The sequence below is a fragment of the Mixophyes fleayi genome, chromosome 1 (genome assembly GCF_038048845.1).
Source record: "Mixophyes fleayi isolate aMixFle1 chromosome 1, aMixFle1.hap1, whole genome shotgun sequence".
Taxonomy (NCBI): domain Eukaryota; kingdom Metazoa; phylum Chordata; class Amphibia; order Anura; family Limnodynastidae; genus Mixophyes; species Mixophyes fleayi.
Window position 1 is genome coordinate 438,143,245 of NC_134402.1, and position 24,780 is coordinate 438,168,024.

The 24,780-nt window shown below is 42.5% G+C and overlaps 1 protein-coding gene across 2 annotated transcripts in view; it reads right to left on the reverse strand.

Moving 5' to 3' along the window:
• The window catches only part of ZNF532 (zinc finger protein 532), a 48,793-nt gene extending 24,641 nt beyond the window's left edge, over positions 1-24,152 (reverse strand). The window contains exons 1-2 of one of the 2 annotated variants that reach the window (XM_075184827.1): positions 23,967-24,152; positions 3,989-4,134 (exon numbers count right to left, since the gene is read on the reverse strand). The gene's annotated coding sequence lies outside the window, so the exon portion shown is untranslated. Of the gene's footprint in view, positions 1-3,988; positions 4,135-16,072; positions 16,295-23,966 lie in introns of those variants that run through there. The other variant, XM_075184818.1, reaches the window with a different exon arrangement.
• Between the last annotated feature and the right edge of the window lie 628 nt (positions 24,153-24,780).

Below are 24,780 nucleotides of genomic sequence, written 5' to 3' on the forward strand. Positions count from 1 at the left end.
GAGAACTGAATGATAGGGTGTTGGTTTGTGGCCGTATCCCAGGTTAATAAAATGAATAGCTCTGTCTGCTCTTACAATGCCTTTAAAGGGCACAAAGAAGCCAAAAAAAAGATAATGCAATTTAAAAGTCCTAAGAGAACATGTACAAGCCAAAAATCAAATAAAGTCATCTCAATGTGGAAAACCCATTAGAACTTCGTAAAATTAGCAAACAATGTAAAATCATCTCAATGAATAAAACCCTGTGGAACTTGGTAAAAAAGAGTAAACAAATTAGGCATTAATATTCTTTAAACTAGAAGCAAACTCAAAATCACTACAGCCAGATATGAAATGTTCTGAATGTGTAATATCTCTTTGTGTTGTAGAATATCATACTACAAATACTTAACAGGAGTGTTTTTAGTATCTAATGATTTTCCCATTTTGTCAGAGGAGTATTTTAAGAGAAAAAGGGGGGATATTGAAATGAAAGAAGGTAGTGGCATTTTAGGTGATGTTTTTATAAATTTTACTCAGTCAGACCACGAGTGATCAATTGGTGCATTTGCATATTTTGCAATTCGCAGATTACTTCTTATTGTGTGTTTAGTTATTTGTATGTATATAATAATGTGTGTAAGAAAGAAAGTGATATCACTGTATTTGTGAAAGTTTATATCACTCACTATACTAGTTGTGCTTACAATGTCTTCATGGCAGTGGAGTTAAATTGCAAAGAGCAGAATAGCTGACAAGGCAAAGTCTGCTTTGGTCCCACGTGTGCCTCGTTTGGTCCAAGTGTGCCTAAATTTCAACCAAAGCGCCCAAGTTTACAGAACGCCGATGGCTGCGTTTGCAGAGAAGCAGGGGTTTGCATAGGCCGAGAGAAAAAGTTGAACGTAGTGATGTGGTTAGTTGCAAAGTATAATGTAACCACCAGGGTGCGCCTAGTTTTGTGGAAAAGTGCAGAAACATTGTTTCATTTTGCAGAGCCAGATTTTCGAAGTGGCAAAGATTTGCCCTTTGCACCAGGCTAAGAGTTGGTATTGTTGGGGTCTCATCCTGTACTTTTAAGGGGGTGCATTGTGCGCTGTCATATTGCACTTCACCAGAGAAGTATATTCCCGGACAGGCTTTGAGCAAAGTCATAAAAAGCTTCATTAACAAAAAAGTGACTCATGTAATTCGACGTCTCTTCCGATTAAAGTAAGCAATAAATGAGGATAAACCCAGTAGCATTTTATCCGTTGCTTCCTCCACTTTTACAAAAAAAAAGCAAAACAAACCTGAAGCAAGATGAATATTTTACACGGCCGGCCCTACCAGTACTGGCACACATTTCTTTACAGCTGCAGATGAAGCATGGAGAAGTGAGTTGGGCCTGATTCATTAAGGAAAGTGAATCAAGAAAAAGGAGTAAGTTTGCTATTGGACAAACCATCTGCAATGCAAGGGGTGCAAATTAGTTTATTATTTTGTATGTAAGGAAAAAACTGGCTGTTTTTTTCATGTAACACACAAATACTTGACAGTTTTATTTTTACACTGAAATTCAGTTGATCTAGGACATGCCCTACCCCAGCTATAAATCTGTCCCCACATTTTAAATTTAGCTCCCCCTCCAGTGCAACATGGTTTTGCCAAGGTGAAAAGTTACACCTGTTTTTTGCTTTCCTTTCCTTAATGACTCAGGCTCGTTATGTTTGATGGACTTTTATAGTCATATGACACTGAATTGTTCATTGGTAAAATGTTCGTTCAGCCAATTCCTTCTGGACAACATTCACAACAAACTCACTGAAATTGAAATGGGCCTGATTCATTAAAGATCTTAACTTGAGAAACTTCTTATTTCAGTCTCCTGGACAAAACCATGTTACAATGGAAGGGGTGCAAACTAGTTTTCTGTTTTGCACATAAGTTAAATACTTACTGATTTTTTCATGTAGCACACAAATACTTGATAGCTTATTTGTACACTGACATTTAAAGTTGATATTTGTGTGCTACATGAAAAAACAGTCAGTATTTAACCTATGTGCAAAACAGAATACTAATTTGCACCCCTTGCATTGTAACATGGTTTTGTCCAGGAGACTGAAATAAGAAGTTTCTTAAGATCCTTAATGAATCAGGCCCTATGTTCTTATCCTCAATATTGACATTCTGTACTCACTAGAGGTAAAACAGACGCCCACTCACTGTGCACAAATCTTTTTTTGTAGAAAAATCTGGGAGCAGATTCAGGACAAGACCCCCTCCCCCCCCCATCCTCCCAAACAGGAAAAGAAGCCAGACTGGCTGGGTCTGCAGGACTCGCTGTTCTTCCTGAAGAGAGGGGAGGAATACCAAAGAGATTACACAGTTGTGTACCTTCCGGGCAGCACAAGACCAGTCTTGTACAGACCCATCAAAATAAAGCTCTTGTCTTGATTAAGTGGAGAAAATATTTTCTTCCTTTTGTGTGATAGTTTCTCTCTCGTATAACTTTTGTCTCTCGGTAGAATCTTATCAGAAATCTACCGGAATCTCACAGTGTCGTCTCACATTTCAATATTGCCAAGTATCATCTATAATGTCACAATGCTGCCTGCACCTATAGTTAGCAGCGGAGTGATCCTTCCGCCAGGCAGTGCCTATGCCTGTTTCATGTCCTCCTACTCTGGACTCTGTGAGCAGCAACTGGGGGCTCTCCCTTAGATAACGGAGTACAACTGGATCAGTCAAAAAACAACAACACATGCCATATACTGTTTTAGAAGCGCTTGCCAGTGCATGATGGCGATTGAGGAACTACATGTGCCAGCATGCACTGGCAGTCAGGAACATGTAGTTTCACAAATGTACTCAATGGTGAAAAAACACAAACAGACAAACAAACAAAAAAGCATCACAGATATGCACAGTAAAACAAAACAGAATCTGGGGTTCCATGTAACTTGCACGCTGCGACTCGTTCTATCATGTTTTTTGTTACTTTTTTTTATATATTGTTTTCCCTATTATATTACTTCAGGCCATAAAACAGAATATTCCGTATGGATTGTTGATGATAATGATGACTGCCAAATATTTACTCTGGCTACATCAGAGTGTATATTTACAATGTATTTGGAACTGCAGAACACAGCAGGCTGCTATTTTTGCAGTTGTTTCTGCTTACATTTGGGCCAGTACGGTGGGGCGTTAAAGTAGGGATGAAAGCTGGAAGTGGACTGAACGAGTCCCACAATCACCAGCAGGCCGCTGCCATTTCAGTCAACGACCTGTAGTTTTCAGGCAGTGCAGACCTTGTATGAGTAAATATGAGTTTCAGCAGCGTCAAGCAGTCATTGCTGCTATCAGAACTAGAACCTATGAATTGATTGAGCAACTTCCATTTCTGTATTGCTGCCATCAGAGTCTACATCCGCCAATGTTGGTGTTTGTGTGTATAGGAAAGTATCTTCCGCTATGACCAGAACTTTACTTGAAACCTCTTCAGTTCTGAAACTACAACATATACGTTTGTAAAGGGTAGTATATAGTGGTCCTTTCGGGCTCGTTCACTCATATGCACCGAGAAGATGAGTAAAACTAACGCGTTCTTTAGATACATTCGAATGATTTTGAACATGTTGTACATGCACTTGTGATGCATTGTGCTTTTACCAATACACCCTAATGACTGGTAGCATGCGCTGAAGTTCTAAAGCTTTAAACTCAGCGTTCAAATTTTAAATTGCAATGGTGAGAATGAGCCCATAAGAATCAATGCATCAGTTTTTTAATGCTGTTTAGTTAGCGGCTGAAAAGAGGTAGTTGTAAATGAAAAGCACAAAAAAACCAAACAATAAATTTCATGGCAATGTCCTGTTCTCTGATGTACAGATCCTTTACATGTGCAAACAGAGAGACTCCCAGTATATTGTGTAATGAAGCTGATAAGAGAGCATGGCTGCTAGGACACACAGGAACACCTCGTTAGAGGGCGATACTGCACGTGGGATGAGCTTGTTGTATTTACCGTAGTTTGTTTATCGCTGTCCTCTATGTACACATTGGTCTGGTTAATGCATCTTGACAGATGGACAGCAGTAATTGCTATCACTGGGTTACTCCAGCCTGGATGATGAGTGAGGCCCAGGTGCATGTCATGCCCCTCATTTTGGACTGCAAAGACAAAGAAATGATTTACTCATCGCAATTATTAGCATCTTGCTATAAACAACTACTGCTAAATACAGGTGTTCTCCAGTTTAACTAACCCAGCAAACCTTTTAATATATGAGTCACAAAGAGGGAAAGAGAGCAAGGCCTGCACACGTGCGAGAGAGACGGGATGGGGGCGCGCATGAGAGAGAGAGAGATGGAGTGGGGGGAGCGCGTGCGTGCGAGGGAGACGGGGCGGGGATGCAAAAGAAAGTGAGACGGGGTGGGGTGCGTGCGCGCATGCGAGAGAGAGGCGGGGTTGGGGCACGCGCAAAAGAGAGAGACGGGGTGGGGATGCACGTGAAAGAGAGAGAGATGGAGTGGGGGGAGCGCGCGCGTGAGAGGGAGACGGGGTGGGGACGCGAAAGAGAGGGAGACGGGGTGGGGGGAGTGCGCGCAAGCGAGAGAGAGGCGGTCTCAGGGAATATGTAATCGTTCATATCAGTCTCTTGCACCATTGGAGCTTACATTCTAAATTCACTACTATATCCACACGCACCAGGTTCTACTTTGTCAGCAGCCAATTAACCTACCAGTACGTTATTGGACTGTGGTAGGAAACCGGAGCACCCGGAGGAAACCCAGGTAAAGATGGGGAGAACGTACAAACTCCACACAGATAAGGCCATGGTTGGAATTAAGTTAAAACTGCTAACCACTGTGTCACCATGCTGGACCTGGCTGTATCATTTACTTAATATATCTATTCATGTTCAGTGCAGCACTGAAAAAAGACAACTTAGCAACCGGTGGCAAGAAACATGGATGGACACAGCCAAGACTGGGTGGGTGGGGTACGGAATAGAGGTGCTGATTGCACCGACAAGACTTACCACGACATCTTGAGTAAGGACGGCTGCTTCCCGGTGAGGATATGGCCATGTACAATGTACAACCCTTTGTAAAGTACATTGTACATGGCCGCATAGTTACATTACCCCCTTAAGAGAAACGTTAACAGCGTCATAACCGTCAGCTGAAAAGATGGTGACTCTGCACACTCCATAGAGATCTATGGACACTGCCGGTCCTGAGTGCATACACACAATGCAGGATTGGAACAACATCGTTCCATCGTTCAGCAAGATTTTTAGTTCGGTTTAAAAATCAAATGAAACGATATGGGCAGCACAGTGGCCTAGTGGTTAGCACTTCTGCCTCACAGCACTGGGGTCATGAGTTCGATTCCCAACCATGGCCTTATCTGTGTGGAGTTTGTATGTTCTCCCTGTGTTTGCGTGGGTTTCCTTCAGGTGCTCTGGTTTCCTCCCACACTCCAAAAACATACTGCTAGGTTAATTGGCTGCTATCAAAAATTGACCCTAGTCTCTGTCTGTCTGTGTCTGTGTGTCTATATTAGGGAATTTAGACTGTAAGCTCCAATGGGGCAGGGACTGATGTGAATGAGTTCTCTGTACAGCGCTGCGGAATTAGTGGTGCTATATAAATAAATGATGATGATGATATGTTGAGCTTTGGAACAATAATAGTTCATCGTTAGAGCGTACACACTAATGTGAGAATGGGCCGAGTGGTCATTTATCGTGTGATTGCCCCAATAATCTGCTGAAACTCTGAGGTGTGTACCCAGCCTAAGACTGAGCATCATAAAACAGGAGCCACCTTCCAGCAGAGGTAAGTCCAGATGAATACAATGACTCAATAATCTACAACCAAGGTGATTAAACAAAACTGTTAATGATGAATGGTTCATTTAAGTATTTTTTTTATTCAATTTTGCACGTTTTATTTGCTCCCATTATCAGCAGAACAGATTTAAGTCTATTCTGCAACATATTTTATTTATGCTGGTAAATTCCATTTCTCAGTTTAATTGGTTCTGATAAATATATTATCAGCTCCAAATCTCATGATGGAGATAAAATGTTAAAATAAAATAATTTCAATATTGATTAGTGCACCTTGTTTTTCCACAAATACATCATTTAATTTAGAAGATCCCTATTTCATGTAGATTATTCGCTTTACTTCATTTTATTTTACATTTCATTTACATTTCAATATTAGCCTTCCCTCACTGTTCTGACCCATTCTTCGCTGGGGAACTTATCTGTCTGGTTAAGCCAATGAGACCAATAGGATACGTCAAGCAATGAATGTTCCAGTTATTGCTACATAAATTTAATCTCCCGATTTGCAGTGAGCCTTCGCCCTGCCTCCCTTCAGTCATGACGTCAAACAATACAGAGGATGGAAAGCTCAATGAGCTGCAGATTTGAGATCAACAAAGAAACTGAAGCAGAATCATTTATACAAAGGAACATTCTGTAATTAAACTGTTGCAACAATTTGGATGGAAGGAGATTGCAAATGGTGCTAAGCTGTCAGGAATCCAACTACATTGCAGAACTGGGACATACACCAGATATTATAACTCTGCATCCCAGATGTGTATAAACCTTGAAATGACCACTAACGTACAATACAAGCTGCTGTATATACTATAGCTGCCCATAAAATTCACAAATATAATGTCCGACGTATTGACGACTGATCTTGTATTCACACGTGCTTTGCAGTGGAATGTAAGCTATTAAGTCAGAACTGTCCTAGTATTAATATGAAGAGAGATACACATACACAGATCAGTCACAACATTAAAACTGCCTGCCTAATATTGTGTAGTCCTCTTATGCCATCAAAACACCATCGACCCATCAAGACATGAACTCCACAAGACCTCTGAAGGTGTCCTGTGGTATCTGGCACCAAGACGTTAGCAGCAGATCCTTTAAGTCATGTAAGTTGTGAAGTGGGGCCTCCATGGCTCGGACTTGTTTTACCAGCACATCCCTAATCAGATTAAGATCTGGGGAATTTGGAGGCAAGTCAACACCTTGAACTCTTTGCCATGTTCCTCAAATAATTCCTGAACAATGTTTGCAGTGTGGCAGGGCGCATTATCCTGCCGAAAGAGGCCAATGCCATCAGGGAATACCGTTGCCATGAAGGGTGTACTTGGTCTGCAACAATGTTTAGGTAGTTGGTACGTGTCAAAGTAACATCCGCATGCCAGGGCCCAAGGTTTCCCAGCAGAACATTGCCCGGAGCGTCACACTGCCTTCCCCAGGTAAACGATGCACACTCACCCAGTTGTCCTCATGACGTAAAAGAAAACGTGATTCATCAGACCAGGCCACCTTCTTCCATTGTTCCATGGTTCAGTTCTGGTGCTCACGTGCCCATTGTAGATACTTTCGACGGTGAACAGGGGTCAGCATGGGTACGCTGACCAGTCTGTGGCTACGCAGCCCCATAAGCAGCAAGCTGTGATGCACTGTGTATTCCGACATCTTTCAATCGTAACCAACATTAACTTTTTCAGCAATATGTGCTACAGAAGCTCTTCTATGGGATTGGATCAAACGGGCTAACCTTCGTTCCCCACGCGCCTTGGGCGCTCATGACCCTGTCACCGGTTGTCCTTCCTTGGACCACTTTTGTTAGGTACTAACTACTGCATATCGGGAACACCCCACAAGACCTGCTGTTTTGGAAATGCTCTGACCCAGTTTTCTAGCCATCACAATTTGGCACTTGTCAAAGTCGCTCAGATTCTTACGCTTGCCCATTTTTCTTGCTTCAACTATAAGAACTGACTGTTCACTTGCTGCCTAATATATCCCATCCCTTGACCGGTGCCATTGTAACTAGATAATCAATGTTATTCACTTTAATTGACAGTGGCTGTTGTGGCTGATTGATGTATATTACAGTGATGTCACATATCTCCTCCCTATCCAATAAAACCTGACACCTCTCTTCTACCATTAATTCTCTACTGTGTCCTCCCCACCTCCATCCCCCTCATCCATCACCACTCTTGACTTTGCCACCTACTTCAAAAACAAAATTGACTCTATCCACAATGACATCTGTTCTTGTCAGACTTGCCTCCCCCCACCTGTCCTAAGACTCATTCTGCCATCTTTGGTTCCTACCCTCCTGTAACTGTGGCTGAGATCCTCTCTCTTCTCTCCTCCTCTTCTACAACCTGTCCTCTCGATCCTGTCCCCTCCAAGTTCCTCCGTTCCCTCCCTCCCAATGCCTGTTGTCACCTTGCTCACCTCTTTAACCTCTCTCTCTCCACTGGTATCTTCCTTTCGGCCTTTACGCATACTCTCATCTCCCCTATTTACAAGAAACCTTCCCTTGACCCATCCTGTCTCTCCAACTACCACGCGTATCACGTCTTCCCTTTGCTTCTAAAATTCTCAAATGACTTGTGTGACCCACTTTCTCTCTTCCCATTCTCTTTTTGACCCTCTCAATTCTGGCTTCTGTCCCCTTCACTCAACTGAAACTGACCTCACTAAAGTAAAAAATGACTTACTCTCATATAAGACCAAAGGTCACTTTTCCCTTATTGTATTCCTTGACCTCTCTGCTGCTTTTGACACCGTCGATCATTCTCTTCTCCTCACCACCGTTCACTCACTAGGTCTTCGTGAAACAGCTCTCTCCTGGTTTTCCTCCTACCTCCGCCGCAACTCACCTCTCATTACCTCCTCCCATGCTCGCCTCCAGGACTTATGCCGTGCTGCCCCTAATCTTTGGAACTCCTTAGCCCATCTCATTCGACTCTCCCTCACCTTCAGTCCTTCGCTGCCCACTGTTTTAGCGTGTCTGCTTCTGATTCTTCCTCCCTCCCTCTTCCCCTTATTATTGAAGTCCCACAAGGCTCTGTCCTTGTGGGACAAGTATCTAGCAGTCTCTCTGCTGTAAATACCTGGATGTCACAGCCCTTCCTGAAACTCAACATCTCCAAATCTGAGCTCATCATCTTTCCTCCTGCCAATTTTGCTATCCATCCCAATATCTCCATCTTGGTTGACAACATCTCTCTTTCTCCTGTCAACCAAGCCCACTACCTTGGGGTCACCCTTGATTCCGCTCTCAATTTTACATATCCAGTCCCTCACCAAATCCTGCCATTTCCTCCTCTGTAACATCGTGAAAATACATCCCTTCCTCTCTCAGGAAGCAACCAAAATCCTGGTCCATTAACTCATTATTTCTCATCTCGACTTTTACAACCTCCTTCTCACTGGCCTTCCTGACTCACTATCCATTTCAGAATTGAGTTCAAGCACCTTACCCTCACTTACAAAACCCTTACCAGTACTTCTCCCCCTTACATCTCTGACCTTGTCTCGAGGTAAATACCTGCCTGGCCACTCCGCTCTGCCTCTGACCTCCGCCTCAATTCACCCCTCATTACCTCCTCCCATGCCCACCTTCAAGATTTCTGCCGTGCTGCCCCTAATCTTTGGAACTCCTTACCTCGTCTCATTTGACTCTCCACCATCTTCAGTCCTTCAAACGCTCACTCAAAATTCACCTTTTCAAGCTTCCCTATCCTAGCACCTCCTAACCATTATATCCATCACCTCCTCTTCCTCATCTGACATCTCCATCTTTTCCCAGCTGATAATATTGTCTCTCATTACCTCAAAAGAATGTAAGCTCTCTAACTATTGTCCCATGTTTGTCAACTGTCTGACTCCCTCGTATGTCCTGTCCCATCTTTTGCTGCACTCTGCGTGAGTCCCCATAGCATTACTCACACTCATGTGTGCTACTTATATGTATTACCTCATCTATTTGTTACTTGCTTATGTCCGGCGCTACGGAATCTGTGGCGCCTTATAAATAAATATTATTATTATTATTATTAATAATAATAATAATAATAATAATAATAATAATAATAATAATAATAATGGTAAAATTAAGGAAAAGTGGAGGTACTGCCCATAGTACTCATATTATATCATTCTCTAGAATGTGCTAAATGATAGCTAGAATCTGATTGGTTACTATGGGCAACACCTCCACTTTTCCTTTTTAAAGGATTTGATAAATCCATCCCATAGGGGGAGATTCAATTTGGCTCGAGAGGTCTCCGGGAACGTCCAGGGAGACACATGACATCGGAGACGTTACAGGAATATCTGCTCATTTTCTCTCGCACCCCGTAATGGCTGCCAATGGGCACAGCTTCACCTTGCGCTAAATTAAATATGACTAAAGAAGGTTGACAGGGAAGGTGGGGGATACAAAAAGATTTGGCTGGCCCTCCGCTGGCTCTTTTATCAGGCGACTTCTGCTAACAGTGTCTGTCTCTGTACTGAATCTCAAGTGGATTCCTGTCAGTCTGCTCAGTGTAGGAAACTATCACCCAAAATCGTCTCATCTCAGACATCGATCATACGGATAAGCTCCTGACACTTCCCCTTATATACAGTACTTGTGAAGGTTATTAGCTGCTTCTCTGTATAAAGAAACTTGCATTTCAGCTTTAGCAGTTCTTGATTTTACTTCTGTTGGGCTTTATTTGCCAAAGTCGTGACAGATCATTTACTAATGGGTACAGAGAAGAGATAACGCAGTCCTAAATACATCGATATCAGTTAATAGTTAACATGTCCTCATCAATTCGTTTGGTGTTCTTTTCACAAAATAGCCAAATAAAACGAAAACAGAACCATATTTGCCAACATAAAAGAAGAGAAAACATCAATCTGCCAAGAAAAACACACTAAATACTAGCTTAAAAAATAATTGTACTAATAAAATCTGTATCCTGAATAAAATGGGCAGCTCAACATTACTGGCCTTCAAATGCAAGCAACATCCCCTGTACTAGGTGGGAAATACGTTATTAACATTTAGCATGTTACAAAAGCCCACTGTTGTGAGGCACAGCAATTGGATATTTTGGAGACAGAGTTTAGGGGCTGAAGGGCTGATATTCTGGCATGAAACGTAACAGGTCTCTTCACTTTAATGGTATTTTTTACATCTCTAAAATAATGACATGCAGTCATCTCTGCACGTCTCTGAAAATCATCTCTGCCAGTCAGTTGGTGTCTTCCAGCCGTCTCAGTTTTACCAAGAGAAGGCTAGACATAGAAAGTGATTTCCATGTGATCAAGCCCCCAGAAAAAAAGACACCATACAGTGGAGGCCGTTTATGAAATCCATAACATTCGGTGATTCAGTGGTTAGCACTTCTGCCTCACAGTACTGGGGTTATAAGTTCAATTCCCGACCATGGCCTTATCTGTTTGGAATTTGTATGTTCTCCCCGTGTTTGCGTGGGTTTCCTCTGGGTGCTCCAGTTTCCTCCCACACTCCAAAAACATACTAGTAGGTTAATTGGCTGCTATCAAAATTGACCCTAGTCTGTCTCTCTGTCTGTGTGTGTGTATATGTGTTAGGGAATTTCGACTGTAAGCTCCTATGGGGCAGAGACTGATGTGAGTGAGTTCTCTGTACAGCGCTGTGGAATCAGTGGCGCTATATAAATATATGATGATGATTCACTGCACAGGGCAGAATCGGTCTCACCGTGCACCTCCATTTCCGTAGGTGCATCTAGATTTTCATAGGTTTGCATAGCAAAATAAAAGTATTTTCCAAACAAAATATATGCCATTCTTTGCAAACTGCTTGTGTAATGCTAGAAATGGACATCCTGCAGCATTTTGTGATATTTTAAGCAGTATCTGTAGTCTAGATCAAGCCGGGCAAACCTGTGGCTCTCGAGGCGTTGTGAAACTACATGCCCCAGCATGCTTTGCAAGTAGATAGCCAACTAATAGCTGACAGGGCCATGTTGGGGCTTCAGCCTGCTCTGGACAGTTGCTTTGGAGAAGGGGGGGTGTTGTGCACTTGTAAACTCCCCGCTCTGCACTTGCCTCTGATTTCACATTTGAAGGACTAATGGGTATATTTACTAAATTGCAGGATTAAAAAATTGAAGATGTTGCCTATAGCAACCAATCAGATTCTAGCTGTCATTTATTCAGTACATTCTACAGAAACTGAAGACACCTCAGACTTCTCCGTCACTGACAATTTGCCAGAAACCAATCATAGATTTCTACTGTGTTAAAGCTGGAGTTTGGAACCAAACGACAGGTCTCCAAAAGGCCTTAATTGTTTTGTTCTGAAGGTACACGTGAACAGACTGACATGTTATACCTTTATACAAAGGCAATGCTATGTAGGCCAAGGCTGAACGATTCCCAGTGCACAGGTTACCATGGCGACTGACAAATATGCACCGGCAACTGGATCCAGTCTCCCTACACTGTGTGCTCAGCCCCTCCACCCGCTCGCTGGCCACCAGGGCGCCTGTCAGGAACATTTAGTCCTTGCAGACATAACGTTCAGCACCTCTATTATTCCTGTGTCTCTGGCCATTAGGTCTTCAACCGTTAAATATCAGGAGCTCATTTTAAGGCCGCACACAAAGGGCGTTAATATTAAGAGTTTCTCAGGGCCTACTAACATGCACTTTGAGGCTCCTGGTCCAAATAATAATGCAAGACAATGGCCCTGTATACACACACTTTGTGACAAGCGTCTGCTTTCCGTCGATTACTACACTGCCGGCAATATTCACACAGTGCGTCCACACACGGTATAATACAATGGACTTGTATGAAACACCCATTAAATACATAGTACATTATTAAGGACGCTAACACTCAGCACATACAAAGTGCAAGGCTTTTCTACACTTACGTACGAGCTAGAATCAGTTCACAGTCTGGTTTATTCATCTGTGGCTCAGAGACTGGTTATGGGTTGGGCACAGGCTGGCATAATGTTTGCATTCTGTGTATAATATGCCGGTCATTTGGGCCATTTACCGTATGGTTTACAAGCAATTGTTTGCTGGTCATTGTAAGATATGGTGCCAATACCAGTCAGTGTGTATGCTCCAGGTGCTCCGGTTTCCTCCCACACTCCAAAAACATACTAGTAGGTTAATTGACTGCTATCAAAATTGACCCTAGTTTCTCCCTCTCTGTCTGTGTGTGTATATTAGGGAATTTAGACTGTAAGCTCCAATGCGGCAGGGACTGATGTGAATGAGTTCTCTGTACAGCGCTGTGGAATCAGTGGCGCTATAAAAATAAATGGTGATGAAGATGTGTATAACTCTACCCCTAAAAATTACTCAGTGGCTTGCACATTCTTAATTACAAAATTAGTGGCTCCTAAGTTTTGGATAATTTTTTTCATGGGGAAAAATTCCTTCAAACCAAACAAAAGTTAAAACCTAATTAGTTTGTATTAATTGTTGTATTATAGGGAATGATGGACTGTTACAATTTAGCCGGCCACTATTTGTCAAAACTCTCTTTATATATTCTATAGTGTTTCAAGATATTCTTACTCCCAACTCTCTCAAATTTCCTAATTTTATATTCCCCTGTGTGACCTCATAGAATTGCATTATTTCTAACTTTACAGCACTGCTAAATGTGTTGGTACTTCACCAATAAGTTAAAGTTATAGGGAGATATTAAATTGCACTTCTACGGGGTGCGAGAACCAGTGAGCGAGATTCCTACCATAACATTGGCGCAATGTGTCTCCAGGAGACGTTCCGGAGACACCTTGTGCCAAACTGGCTAATTCATATCCAAAGCCTGTTAATTGGAAGTAGCGGTTACCAACTTTCTAATATAACTTTAGAAAGAGTTATTTAAACATCATAATAGAGATTTTAAAGGGCTGTGCCATCCAGATATATTTTATTTAATGAATATCCCTAATTGATTGTAAGATTACGCACAACTCATTGTTTGTATTTGTGGCCTCACTATGGAAAGACAACATTTAGGACACAGTGGCTCAGACGTTAGCACTTCTGCCTCACAGAGCTGGGGTCATGAGTTCAATTCCTGACCATGGCCTTATCTGTGTGGAGTTTGTATGTTCTCCCTGTGTTTTCGTGGGTTTCCTCCAGGTGCTTCGGTTTCCTCCCACACTCCATAAACATACTGGTAGGTTAATTGGCTGCTAGCAAATTGACCCTAGTCTCTCTCGGTCTTTGTGTGTGTGTGTGTGTGTGTGTGTGTGTGTGTGTGTGTGTGTATATTAGGGGAATTTAGACTGTAAACTCCAATGGGGCAGGGACTGATGTGAATGAGTTCTCTGTACAGCGCTGCGGAATCAGTGACATTATATAAATAAATGGTGATGATGACGATGATGATTTAGGGGCTCTTACATGTTTGCTTTAGAAAACCACACATGGGAACAGGGTCTACTCAACATTTACATCTTAGGGCGGCTTAAATTCAACACACTCAAAATAGAGCCTGTTCGACTTTCAAAATTTAACGTGAGCCAATATCTGTACGGGAGAAGCGAGTGTCATAGCAAACAATGTTTCCTCTTTCCTCCAATCTAAGGGGAGAGACTCATTTTGGCACGATGTGCTGGCGGACATCACCGCAATACCCAGCTGCGCACATTGCTGGCTATCACTGTAAGGATTCTCCACCCATTTTTCCGCTTACCTTTATGGGGGTGCTAGGAAATAGGAGTGGAGATTTCAGCCTCAATATCGTTGCAATGTGTCTCCGTGGACTGTTCTGAATTGAATATCCTCCGGAGATGCACAAAAACACACAAGTAAACAAGTCTTTCACCTAGGAGATCTTCTATAGCACTCAGGTGCAGATTCAATTGACCGCGTTACGCTGGAAAGTAACCTGGCCCGCGCACTATTAACGTTAATACGGTAATTTCAACGCAACGGTAATAGTGCGCAGGCCGCATAACTTTCAAGGGTAAAGCGGTCAATTGAATCTACCCCTAAGAATGATCGGTTTGTAAAATGTATCAAACTGGTTTTTAGAAAAGCATCAAAGCTTTGCTGAACGCCTGCCTAGGTTCGTCTAGAAACTGAGAGGAGGGAAGGAGAGTGAAAGCCCACTCCAGCATCTCTTCTAACTCACTTTGTAGAGGGCCTCTGCGTTCTCCAGCTGCCAAAGAAATATGTTGTATTTCCACCAGAAAGCAACGACTTGATGATATAATGATATGCCTAAAAGCGGTCAACAGACTGAACATAAAGCGGACTGTCATAAAAAAAAACACATTACGCAGTATTTAATGTATAATGAAAATAATCCTGTCTTTTCCTGTGCTGAATATGCTTCAGCCAGTGCAATGTATCAGAAGTGAAGCCATATACGAAATATCACAATAGAATACAAAACAGCCATTGTGGCTGCCTTTTGAACATGTTCCATCCCACCCTCTCTGCTACTGTTGTCCTACTTAGTTTCCAAATGCAGTAACCTTGGCACGCTACAACCATTGATTATTTTAGCCCAAGATACAGACACAAGTGTATAGGATGAAATGAGTTATGTTTGAGGGTATGAGCTTTATGGTATACGCATATGAACTAAACACTATATAATATCTCTCACGTCTGCCCAGTTTAACGTTGCTGCCGACTGCAAAAAGAGATACCAAACTGACACTGAAATCTGTTATAGGAACACAATAGCTCTTGACCCTATTTAAATTCTTAAAGAAAGTCAATTGTTTTCTGCAGAATAACCGGTCATTGTCATGCATTACAATGAATTAACGTGTGAGTATTTGCACATGAGGAACCCATCACAACACCTACATCTCACATACACAGAGATCACGCCATCATTGTCACAGCAGTAGAATATGAATGGGTGAGCGAGTGCTAAATTCCTCTATATATTTCTCTCCCTTAACCCATGCACATCTGCTTGTACACAGCAATATCATTTGAACACAAAGAACGGCAGCCTCTAAAGGTGTCGGTGATCAGAGTCAATTGACTAATACGTTGATATTGTTCTATAAAATCTCACTGTTAAACAAAGCAAGGCCCTTCTGCAAAGAACAAAGACATCCTTAGTAAAAGCAGGCCTGAATTTTCCAATGCAGGCTTTCAATCGGGCCTACGCAAGAGGCTGTGCTAAATGCAAGGATGATCGATTCTTTCACTATGACAGTTAACCCTTGAAGGACAGAAAAAAAAATAAGATGAAAGATTTGATTTTTCTATACTGTGACTTACGTTTTTTTTTAAATTATATATTCTTGTCTTCTGGTAACCTCTTCAAGCCAAAACTAACAGTTTGTCACGTAGGCTGATGTTGGTTCCTGCTCAGGAACAGCTGTAGGTGATCACATTCAAAAAAAGGGGGAATCCAAACCGAGCAGGGGCTTGCCTCTGCAAGACCAGCAATAAACAAGAGGCCCTTAAACTATTGAGCTTACAAAAATCCACTGTCCCTTAGAGAAGCCATGCACATGTCTCCAATTAAAGGTACACACGGGTTCCCCCCCCGTGCACCCTTTGGCAGATGCAATATGTCAAAAGTTTTTTTTTTATAAATGGCAGAGTGATTCATCCGCAGCAGCGTAGTTCATGAAAAGCCATCACAGCACAGGAGAGTAAAGGCAGAGGGCTAAGCCTGCACTTCAGCAATGCAAACGTCTTTAAATCTGACAAAAGAAGGAGGCCTGCGCTTCACAGCTCAATCCCCCCACTGTGGTGAATACAGACACAAGCAACACAGGAGGGAGTGATAAACCTTTTAGATGCTGACAATATGCAACAACACAACATGAAATGCACCATGTCAGATCACTTACATTGCAGAATAATTCTATCATTAAAAGGAAAAACATTAGGATTCCCGGGTTATAGATGTGCCTCTGTATGGTAGACTTAATGAGTGTGCCAGTTTAACTGTCCTTTGTCAGAGGTGAACAAAAAGATCAGGCAGAGTGTAATCCCCTCTGAAAAAAGACAGAGGAATGCGTGGAATTTTCACTTCCAAGCTATGGAGAATTGCAAAAGAGAATGCAGGACATTGAAAATCCCAGCCCACGACCAACATGGTCAACAAAAGCATCCTGTGTACTGCAGAGAAATCTGTAACCCTGATGCCTCTAAGCAAAGCCAGATTGCAAACATCTTGTGTCATTAACCACTTACCCAGTGCAAAAAAAAAATCCCCAAGGCTCTATGGGACACCTTATTCTGAGGAGCCCAGTTTCACACTGAATAACAGGGCACATATTCACTATTGTCCTCCATCTTTCTTGATTGAAGCTACTGCAAAGCCAGCTTGAAGGCTGGGGCCGGCCACAGTACTTAGCGTCAAAGAGGGCTGCAGCATTTCCTGTTATAGGAAGTAACCAGAGATCTCTCCAAAGGCGTGTTAGAGGTCCATTCTTGGAGCTGTGGAAGCCACTGTTTCTGTCTTCATCTCATCTATTACATCTGTCTCCTGTGTGTCCCTCTGCTGCCACGCTCTCTCCTCTCTCCAGGCCTCCAGCTTACAGACAAAATGCACAAGCTAGCTCACATGAATGCATGCACTTTTTACAAGACAGGTTTTTCCTTTCATATACCGAACTGAAATTTCACACAATTCCTGCACTAATTGACACATATTCCTATCATTTATATATTTATAAGGAAAGAAAAAAAAACATTAACCAAGAATAACTAAAAAGCAATGCAATTTTCCTCTTCAAAAATTGCTATTATATAGTGGGTCAAATTGTGTTTACAGTGTATTTACGACTATATACTAGAATAAATTCTTCATCGTTTTAGATTTGTACAGTAAAGCATTTTATCACATCTGCATGTGGAAACGGAAAGATGGAATAAAGATAACAGGTTAATGGAAAAAAGGAAGCCCTTTTAGGGTTTGTTAACAAAAAAAAACTGGTTGTTACATTGTATATGTTCTTTTGTATGCCTAATGACTGTTTAATAAGATTTTTTTATTGTTTTTCAATGGTTTGTGTCCGAAATTTGGCAAATAAGACACTAAAGTGTCCATAAAAATGTGTGTTTACATGGCAAGAACAAAGTAATGTTACAGTATCTGCATACAGTAAATGAATACAATGTTTTAACACAAAATAATGATTGTCCTCTTGCAAATGCACGGAAGCCATCCACCACGCCCTATGAACTTTGACCTTTCAGTATGGTTCAGTAGGGCCTAAGGGGTTAAAAGCTTTTAAGATATGTTACTTGTTAACAGAGCGTGTGGATGTAAGTGCACTGCACAGCTAGAGGAAGTCATACGTGTCATTTGCAGCATTTCTGCAGAACAGTCATAGACAGAGGCATGCACAGGATTTACAAAACATGCAAGTACACATTTACACCCAGCACATGAACCCTGTTTTATCTGCCTGTATACTGTCTACCTGCCCAATCTGAGGCTTAGATCCCCCTTTTTTTCCACCCCTGGCAATGCGATTGCATCCAGAAAAAAAAGTAATCTAGATCTCAGCTTTGTTTATGGCAGCATGTCTCCCTCCCCTCCCCATGTATGCACACACATTATGCACGCGTGTTTTTTTGCAGATTTCACATACCAGTGCTGTGTGTCTTATAGTTATGTTCATACTGAGTGGGGAATGGACGTTCTTGCAATCTCCTCTCCCTGCCATGTAGGATCTAGCTCACCGCAGCTCAGTCCTTTCATTGTTCACAAGCTGCTCTGCTTCAAACCAGTTCTAGCCGGATCTAGACACCCAACATAAAGGGGCTAGGATGCAAGACGTTAGTCCCAAAATCATAGGCCCCTCGTTATCTAATTCTAACGATATTTACCATTTATTCCCCCCTCCTCTTCTCAAGATCAGGAGTTTTAACCATTTAACCATTGCGCTTATATTAGCAAAGATTGCAGGGACACAGGATGCAGAATGGCCTCCTGTCACCATCTTTTGCTGCAACATATAACAGTCTTATTACCATCATCCCTGAAATTAAATACAAAAGGAAACGAAAACAGGGCCATTAAAATAACAGTAGCTTTTGTTTACAATGATTGCGGAAGAGAAGGTAAAATATTCTGCAATAAATATTCTGCAATAATCAAACATAACACAGAGTACACTACATTTAACTAGAATAAACAAACCTTATTAGAGACGTATTTGAGAGGTGCAAAGCCAACTATTATCAAGGTATTGAAGAGAGCGTGAGACTAACACTACACTTAATATATTATACAGACTGCTGTTTATTCCAATCCACCTATCAGTCTAAATATGTACGTACATTGTATTACTCTTATATCTGTAATATGCACGTCATTCTACATCTGAACATAGGCGGAATTAATCAGCTGAAAAGAGTATAGGGGTAGATTTAGCAAACCCTTTAAAAAGGAAAAGGGGAGGTGTTGCCTATAGAAACCATTCAGGTTCTAGCTATCATTTATCTAGTGCATTCTAGAACATGAGAGCTGGAATCTGATTGGTTGCTATGGGCAACATCTTTTCTTATTCTTTTTAGACTGCTTAATAAATCTACAGCTATGTTTTAACATTTTTTCGATTATATATAATCTAAAACTTCACAATTTGTAAGAAAGTGAAAGGAAAATTGTGAAAATTTCATCATAAAAATATTTTTAGTTTGGAGCTATGATACAAAGACGCGATATCTACAATGTCTGAATGGAGGGTATAATAAGATTGCATGCACCTTTCACACAATGCTGATATGTTTCTAGAGTGTGTCTAAAGCCAGTATCAAGAATCCTCTTCATTTTTTATACTGAATAGCATTTTTGTAAAAAGCTGATTTTTGTGCGTGCATTTCTATCAATAAATAATAAATAAATCCATGTTTAAACACTGCATAGGGAATCATCAGCAAGTGCACAATGGAGGAGGTTTGAAAATGTGAACAAAGGTTGTCGCATGCTATTTAGTTTTGGGGAACTCTTCTCATTGGCTCCACTTTGCATGCTGTTTTTTATTCTATTTTTCTGGAGTATGCATACATAGAGACTGTGAACATAAAAGACCATGGGGTACATTTACTAAACTGCGGGTTTGTAAAAGTGGAGATGTTGCCTATAGCAACCAATCAGATTTGAGATGTCATTTTGTAGAATGTACTAAATGTATGATAACTAGAATCTGATTGGTTGCTATAGGAAACATCTCCACTTTTTCAAACTTGCAGTTTTGTAAATCTAGCCCAATATGTTGGTAAATTGGTGATTTTTTTAGGCCCAGTTATCTGTTTAGACCAAACTGAAAGCAAAAACTATTGGATCTGACCAATTAAATCTTGTTGTGATATGATTGGGTTGATCCATGTTTGCGCCAACAGAAGATTGCCTGACATATTAGTGCAGTCATCTGTTGATGAGAATTGATGATGCCCCCTGGTCATTTGGCACGACCCTCAGCTTAATTTCTGAGCCATTGGATTCTTAACATCCACAGGCAAACCGAGGGGGGCTTTCCTAGTGCCTGAAAACCCCCCTCCAAGCCTGGGGCGCTGTTAAATTGAGATGGTTGGACCCTGCTCCTGCTTCACACAGCTCTGCTTGAAAAGGGAGAGTTGCGTGCACCTACCAGTAGTGCACGCAGCATTGCCCATGTCTCTTCTCCCCTTTGCCTCCAAAATTCTCGAGAGGCTCGTCTGCAGCCGTCTCTCCTCCTACCTTTCTGAACACTCCCTCCTTGACCCTTTTCAGTCTGGTTTCCGCCCCCTTCACTCCACTGAAACTGCCCTGGCTAAAGTTACCGATGATCTCCTCTCTGCTAAAGCCAGGGGCCACTTCTCCCTTCTCATCCTCCTTGATCTCTCAGCAGCCTTCGACACCGTTGACCACCCCCTCCTCCTCCACACCCTCCAGTCCTTTGGCCTCTCCGGCCCTGTCCTGTCCTGGTTCACCTCTTACCTTGCTGACCGTTCCTTCTCCGTCACCACCTCTGGGTCTCTCTCCCCCCCGTCTACCCTTCCAGTCGGGGTCTCTCAGGGCTCTGTTTTAGGACCCTTACTCTTCTCTTTATACACCTCTTCCCTGGGTGAACTCATCAGCTCCTACGGCCTCAATTACCACCTCTACGCTAACGACACTCAACTTTACCTCTCCTCTTCTGATCTCTCCCCTCTCTCCTCTCTAGGGTGTCCACCTGCCTCTCTGCCATCTCCTCCTGGATGTCCTCTGGATTCCTCAAACTTAACCTCGCCAAAACTGAACTCATAGTCTTTCCTCTCTCTCACACCTCGCCCCCTTCTGACCTCTCTATCACTTCCAACAACACCTCTATCTCCCCTGTCCCCCAACTTCGCTGCCTCGGTGTCATCCTCGACTCCTCTCTCTCCTTTGGCCCCCACATTCTCTCTCTGGCTAAATCCTGCCGCTTCCAGCTGCGGAACATCGCTCGCATCCAGCCCTTCCTCTCCCAAGATGCCACCAAATGTCTTATTAACTCTCTGATCATCTCCCGCTTAGACTACTGCAACCTCCTCCTTACTGTCCTCCCCCACTCTCATCTCACTCCCCTTCGATCTGTACTTAACGCAGCCGCTAGGCTCATCTTGCTTCCTCGCCGCTCCTCTTCTGTCTCCCCCTCTACCTATCCCTTCACTGGCTCCCCTTCCCCTACAGAATCCTGTTCAAGCTCCTCACTCTTACATACAAGGCCCTCGCCAACTCCACTGCACCCTACATCTCCACCCTCCTCTCTATTCATGCTCCATCCTGCCCTCTCCGTTCTGCCAATGACCGTCGCCTCTCTTCCCCCCTGATCACCTCCTCCCACGCGCGTATCCAACACTTCGCCCGCGCTGTCCCCCTCCACTGGAACACGCTCCCTCCCTCCATCAGAACTTCCCCTAATGTGTCCAGTTTCAAACGGGCTTTAAAAACCCACATTTTCCTTAAAGCCTTCCAGTCTCCCACTTAACTTCCTACCTTTTATTCTGCCTCTTTCCCCTTTCCTTATTCTTATCCTCCGTTCCTCCATCTCTCCGTCTGTCTACCCCACCCCTTAGATTGTACGCTCCTTTGAGCAGGGTCACCTCTCCTCCTGCCTTCACCACTGTTAACTCTGCTCTTCAGCTACTTAGCCCTCCTCCTTGAGGACCCTCTTCCCCCATCCCCTCTCGCTCTCTCCTCTCCCCTTGGGGGTCTCCCTGTCATCCGTGCCTTCCCTCTTGGACTCCGTCGTTGGTGGACCTTCCCCTCTCCCCTCCTCCGCCCCTCTAGCTGTGCTTTGAGCTCACTGAGTTACTGTGCTTATTGTTTACTGTACTGTGCTGTCTCACCTCGTATTGTAATTTCGTTTGTCCCTGTACGGCGCTACGGACACCTAGTGGCGCCCTATAAATAAAAAATAAATAAATAATAATAATAATATTATGGGGATAGGAAGAGTTGGAGAGCAGCCAAGCACTGTCTAAAATTATAGCCACGCCCCCCATGCATGCTGGTCACGCTCACCGGCGGCGTGGTGTGGAAACTCCCCTCTACAAATCCTGCGTTTGCTCCTGACATCTGTGGACTAAATGGTCACTGCAACTTCCTCACGAAAAGCAGACTTTGACTTTTGCACATTGTGATAACATTATTCTTTTATTAAGTCCTTGCTTAGTATATCTTAATTTTTGCATGAGCATATCCCCATTGCAGCTGGTAGGCTATATGAGTAAATGTATTTTAAAGGAGAATTCTGCGCAAAACTTAAAATTAAAGTTCTACTAACATTCAGTGCATCCTTCAACCGATATGACGAGTCCCCTGCACCCTAATGACCCAGCGCTGCTCTCCTCTAGATGACAAAAGCAGGCTTGTTTCATACACGCACTGCAGTTGTCAATGCCCCGCCCCCTTGATCTTTATAAACCTATGAAAGGGACATTTGTGGGAGCAGGTCCTTTGACAACACTGCTGCAAGCTTAAAACAAGCAAACAATAAGGGAACAAAGGAGAGCATTGATGGACCGTTGACCCCCTCAGGGGGGGGGGAATGGAAGATTGGGGGAAGCCGCACTGATTGTATGCAAAACTTTGGATGTTATCATATCTTCGTGGACTCCACCCAAAATGTCTTTAAAATGCCAGGATTAGTATATTGGAAGGTCGCTTTTTCCAATGCATGCACTGGAAGCATGTGGGTACTAGTTGAATTTGAGTAGAGATTAACACAGGGATTTTGTAACAGTAGCTCTTTCTAAATATATATATTTAGCATCTGGTGTGAGATATACTTTACATTTAAATGACCTTCCTCCAGGCCTCTATACAATAGGGATCTTCATTTTTTAAACAGAAATTTGGGACTCCAATAATAAGCTATATCGTGTACAAATAAACTAAATTGATTATAGGAACTTAAAGGCTTATACCCATTAGCGCCTACTACATGCGTTTGTAATACTAGAATAACACATGCAAAGGAGTCTGACACTAGAATCCGTTGTCTGCGCTGTCACCCTACCCGGCTGCGGTGTTCCTATCATTCCATTTGCGTTCAGATTTCCAGAACGCCCCATGTCCTATTTTTTGCGTTTACCCAAGGTAAAGACATTTGGGGAGCCTATGGTGACCTCCAAACATCAGAGCGATAGAAAAGAGTCTCCCTTAAAAGTTTACAATATAACAGCAAGATATAAACCAAATACTGTTTATTTTACCAGGCATTGCAAAGCATGATGTGTATACATCCATCCTGTCACAGTGTGTAGCAAACCTCCAAGCAGACATCTGCTGTCTTTGGTGTACATGTATGTCTGCACACAGCAACACCATTTTATGTGTCCATATAAGTACAGGACAATTGCACAGCTAATTCATATGCTTATTAGAAGCAATCATCATGGGGGCTGGGAATAAATGCATGGGTAGAAAAAAGCTAATTGTTTTGTCTGCATATGTACATATATGTAGTAGTATCAATTCTAGTCAATAAGAAATTGGTGTGTTCAATTTTATTTTAGCATCTGGATCTTAATTAATGTACAAGCATAACAGTCTCATGAAAGCACATTTTGGAATCCCCATCTGATGGTGCATAACTATATATATATATATATATTGGTGTTTTTTTTCTGTGGAAATCTATTCAGCCAAAGACCAGGGAAAGCTGCTAAGACCATAAATGTGAATGTGTGAACCACCTACCTGCGTGTTTCCAGCACGGGTGGGTTATTTTATAGTGGATGAGCTGTCGGCTCCTCTGGCTGTGGACGATGGCAGCAAACAAAGGATCCCCCAGCAGCCTGCAGGCCATCCCCAGCTATGATTACCTCTGCACCGCGGCAGCCATGCCTGGGAAACACGATCTGTCATAGCAGAATAACATTTCCCACACACAACAAGGCTCCACGTTCTCCACAGGTAACTGGAGCCTGCAGAGAGCATGCACCGTGTGTGCAGAGTGCAGACCATGTTACATGCTACTATATAACCCCCCCCGGTGTCCTTTCTTTGTTTGCAGAAATTAAAATCTCTTTCTGGAAGAGGATCAGGAGGAAATGGTGGCAGATTAGGTAACACAAACCTTATGTGACCATGAAGTGATTTTTGCATGGGACTTGGAGGGATACAAAGTAAATAACTGATGCCCTGCCATTATCTTCCTCTGTTTACCCACAATATACTATTTGCATTTAAAGAAAAAGAAGTTGCTATCTCCAGTTTCTCCCTTTTTCAAGCTATAATAGACACTGTTTTGACCAGAGGTCACTCTTGGTTTCTGTTATTCAGAGTTTTAATATGATCCCCTTGTTCCATTGTTTGAGGTCATGGGTTTTTTTGTATAAAAAAATGTTAAATACTGTTTTTAAAAAAATGAGAGTCCTGAAAGGCAGCATTTACCTGCCCGTGTGCAAAGCTTTACGCATCTTTAGATGCATCTGCGCCTGGTTTATGCGCCTGGTTTATCATCATCATCATTTATTTATATAGCGCCACTAATTCCGCAGCGCTGTACAGA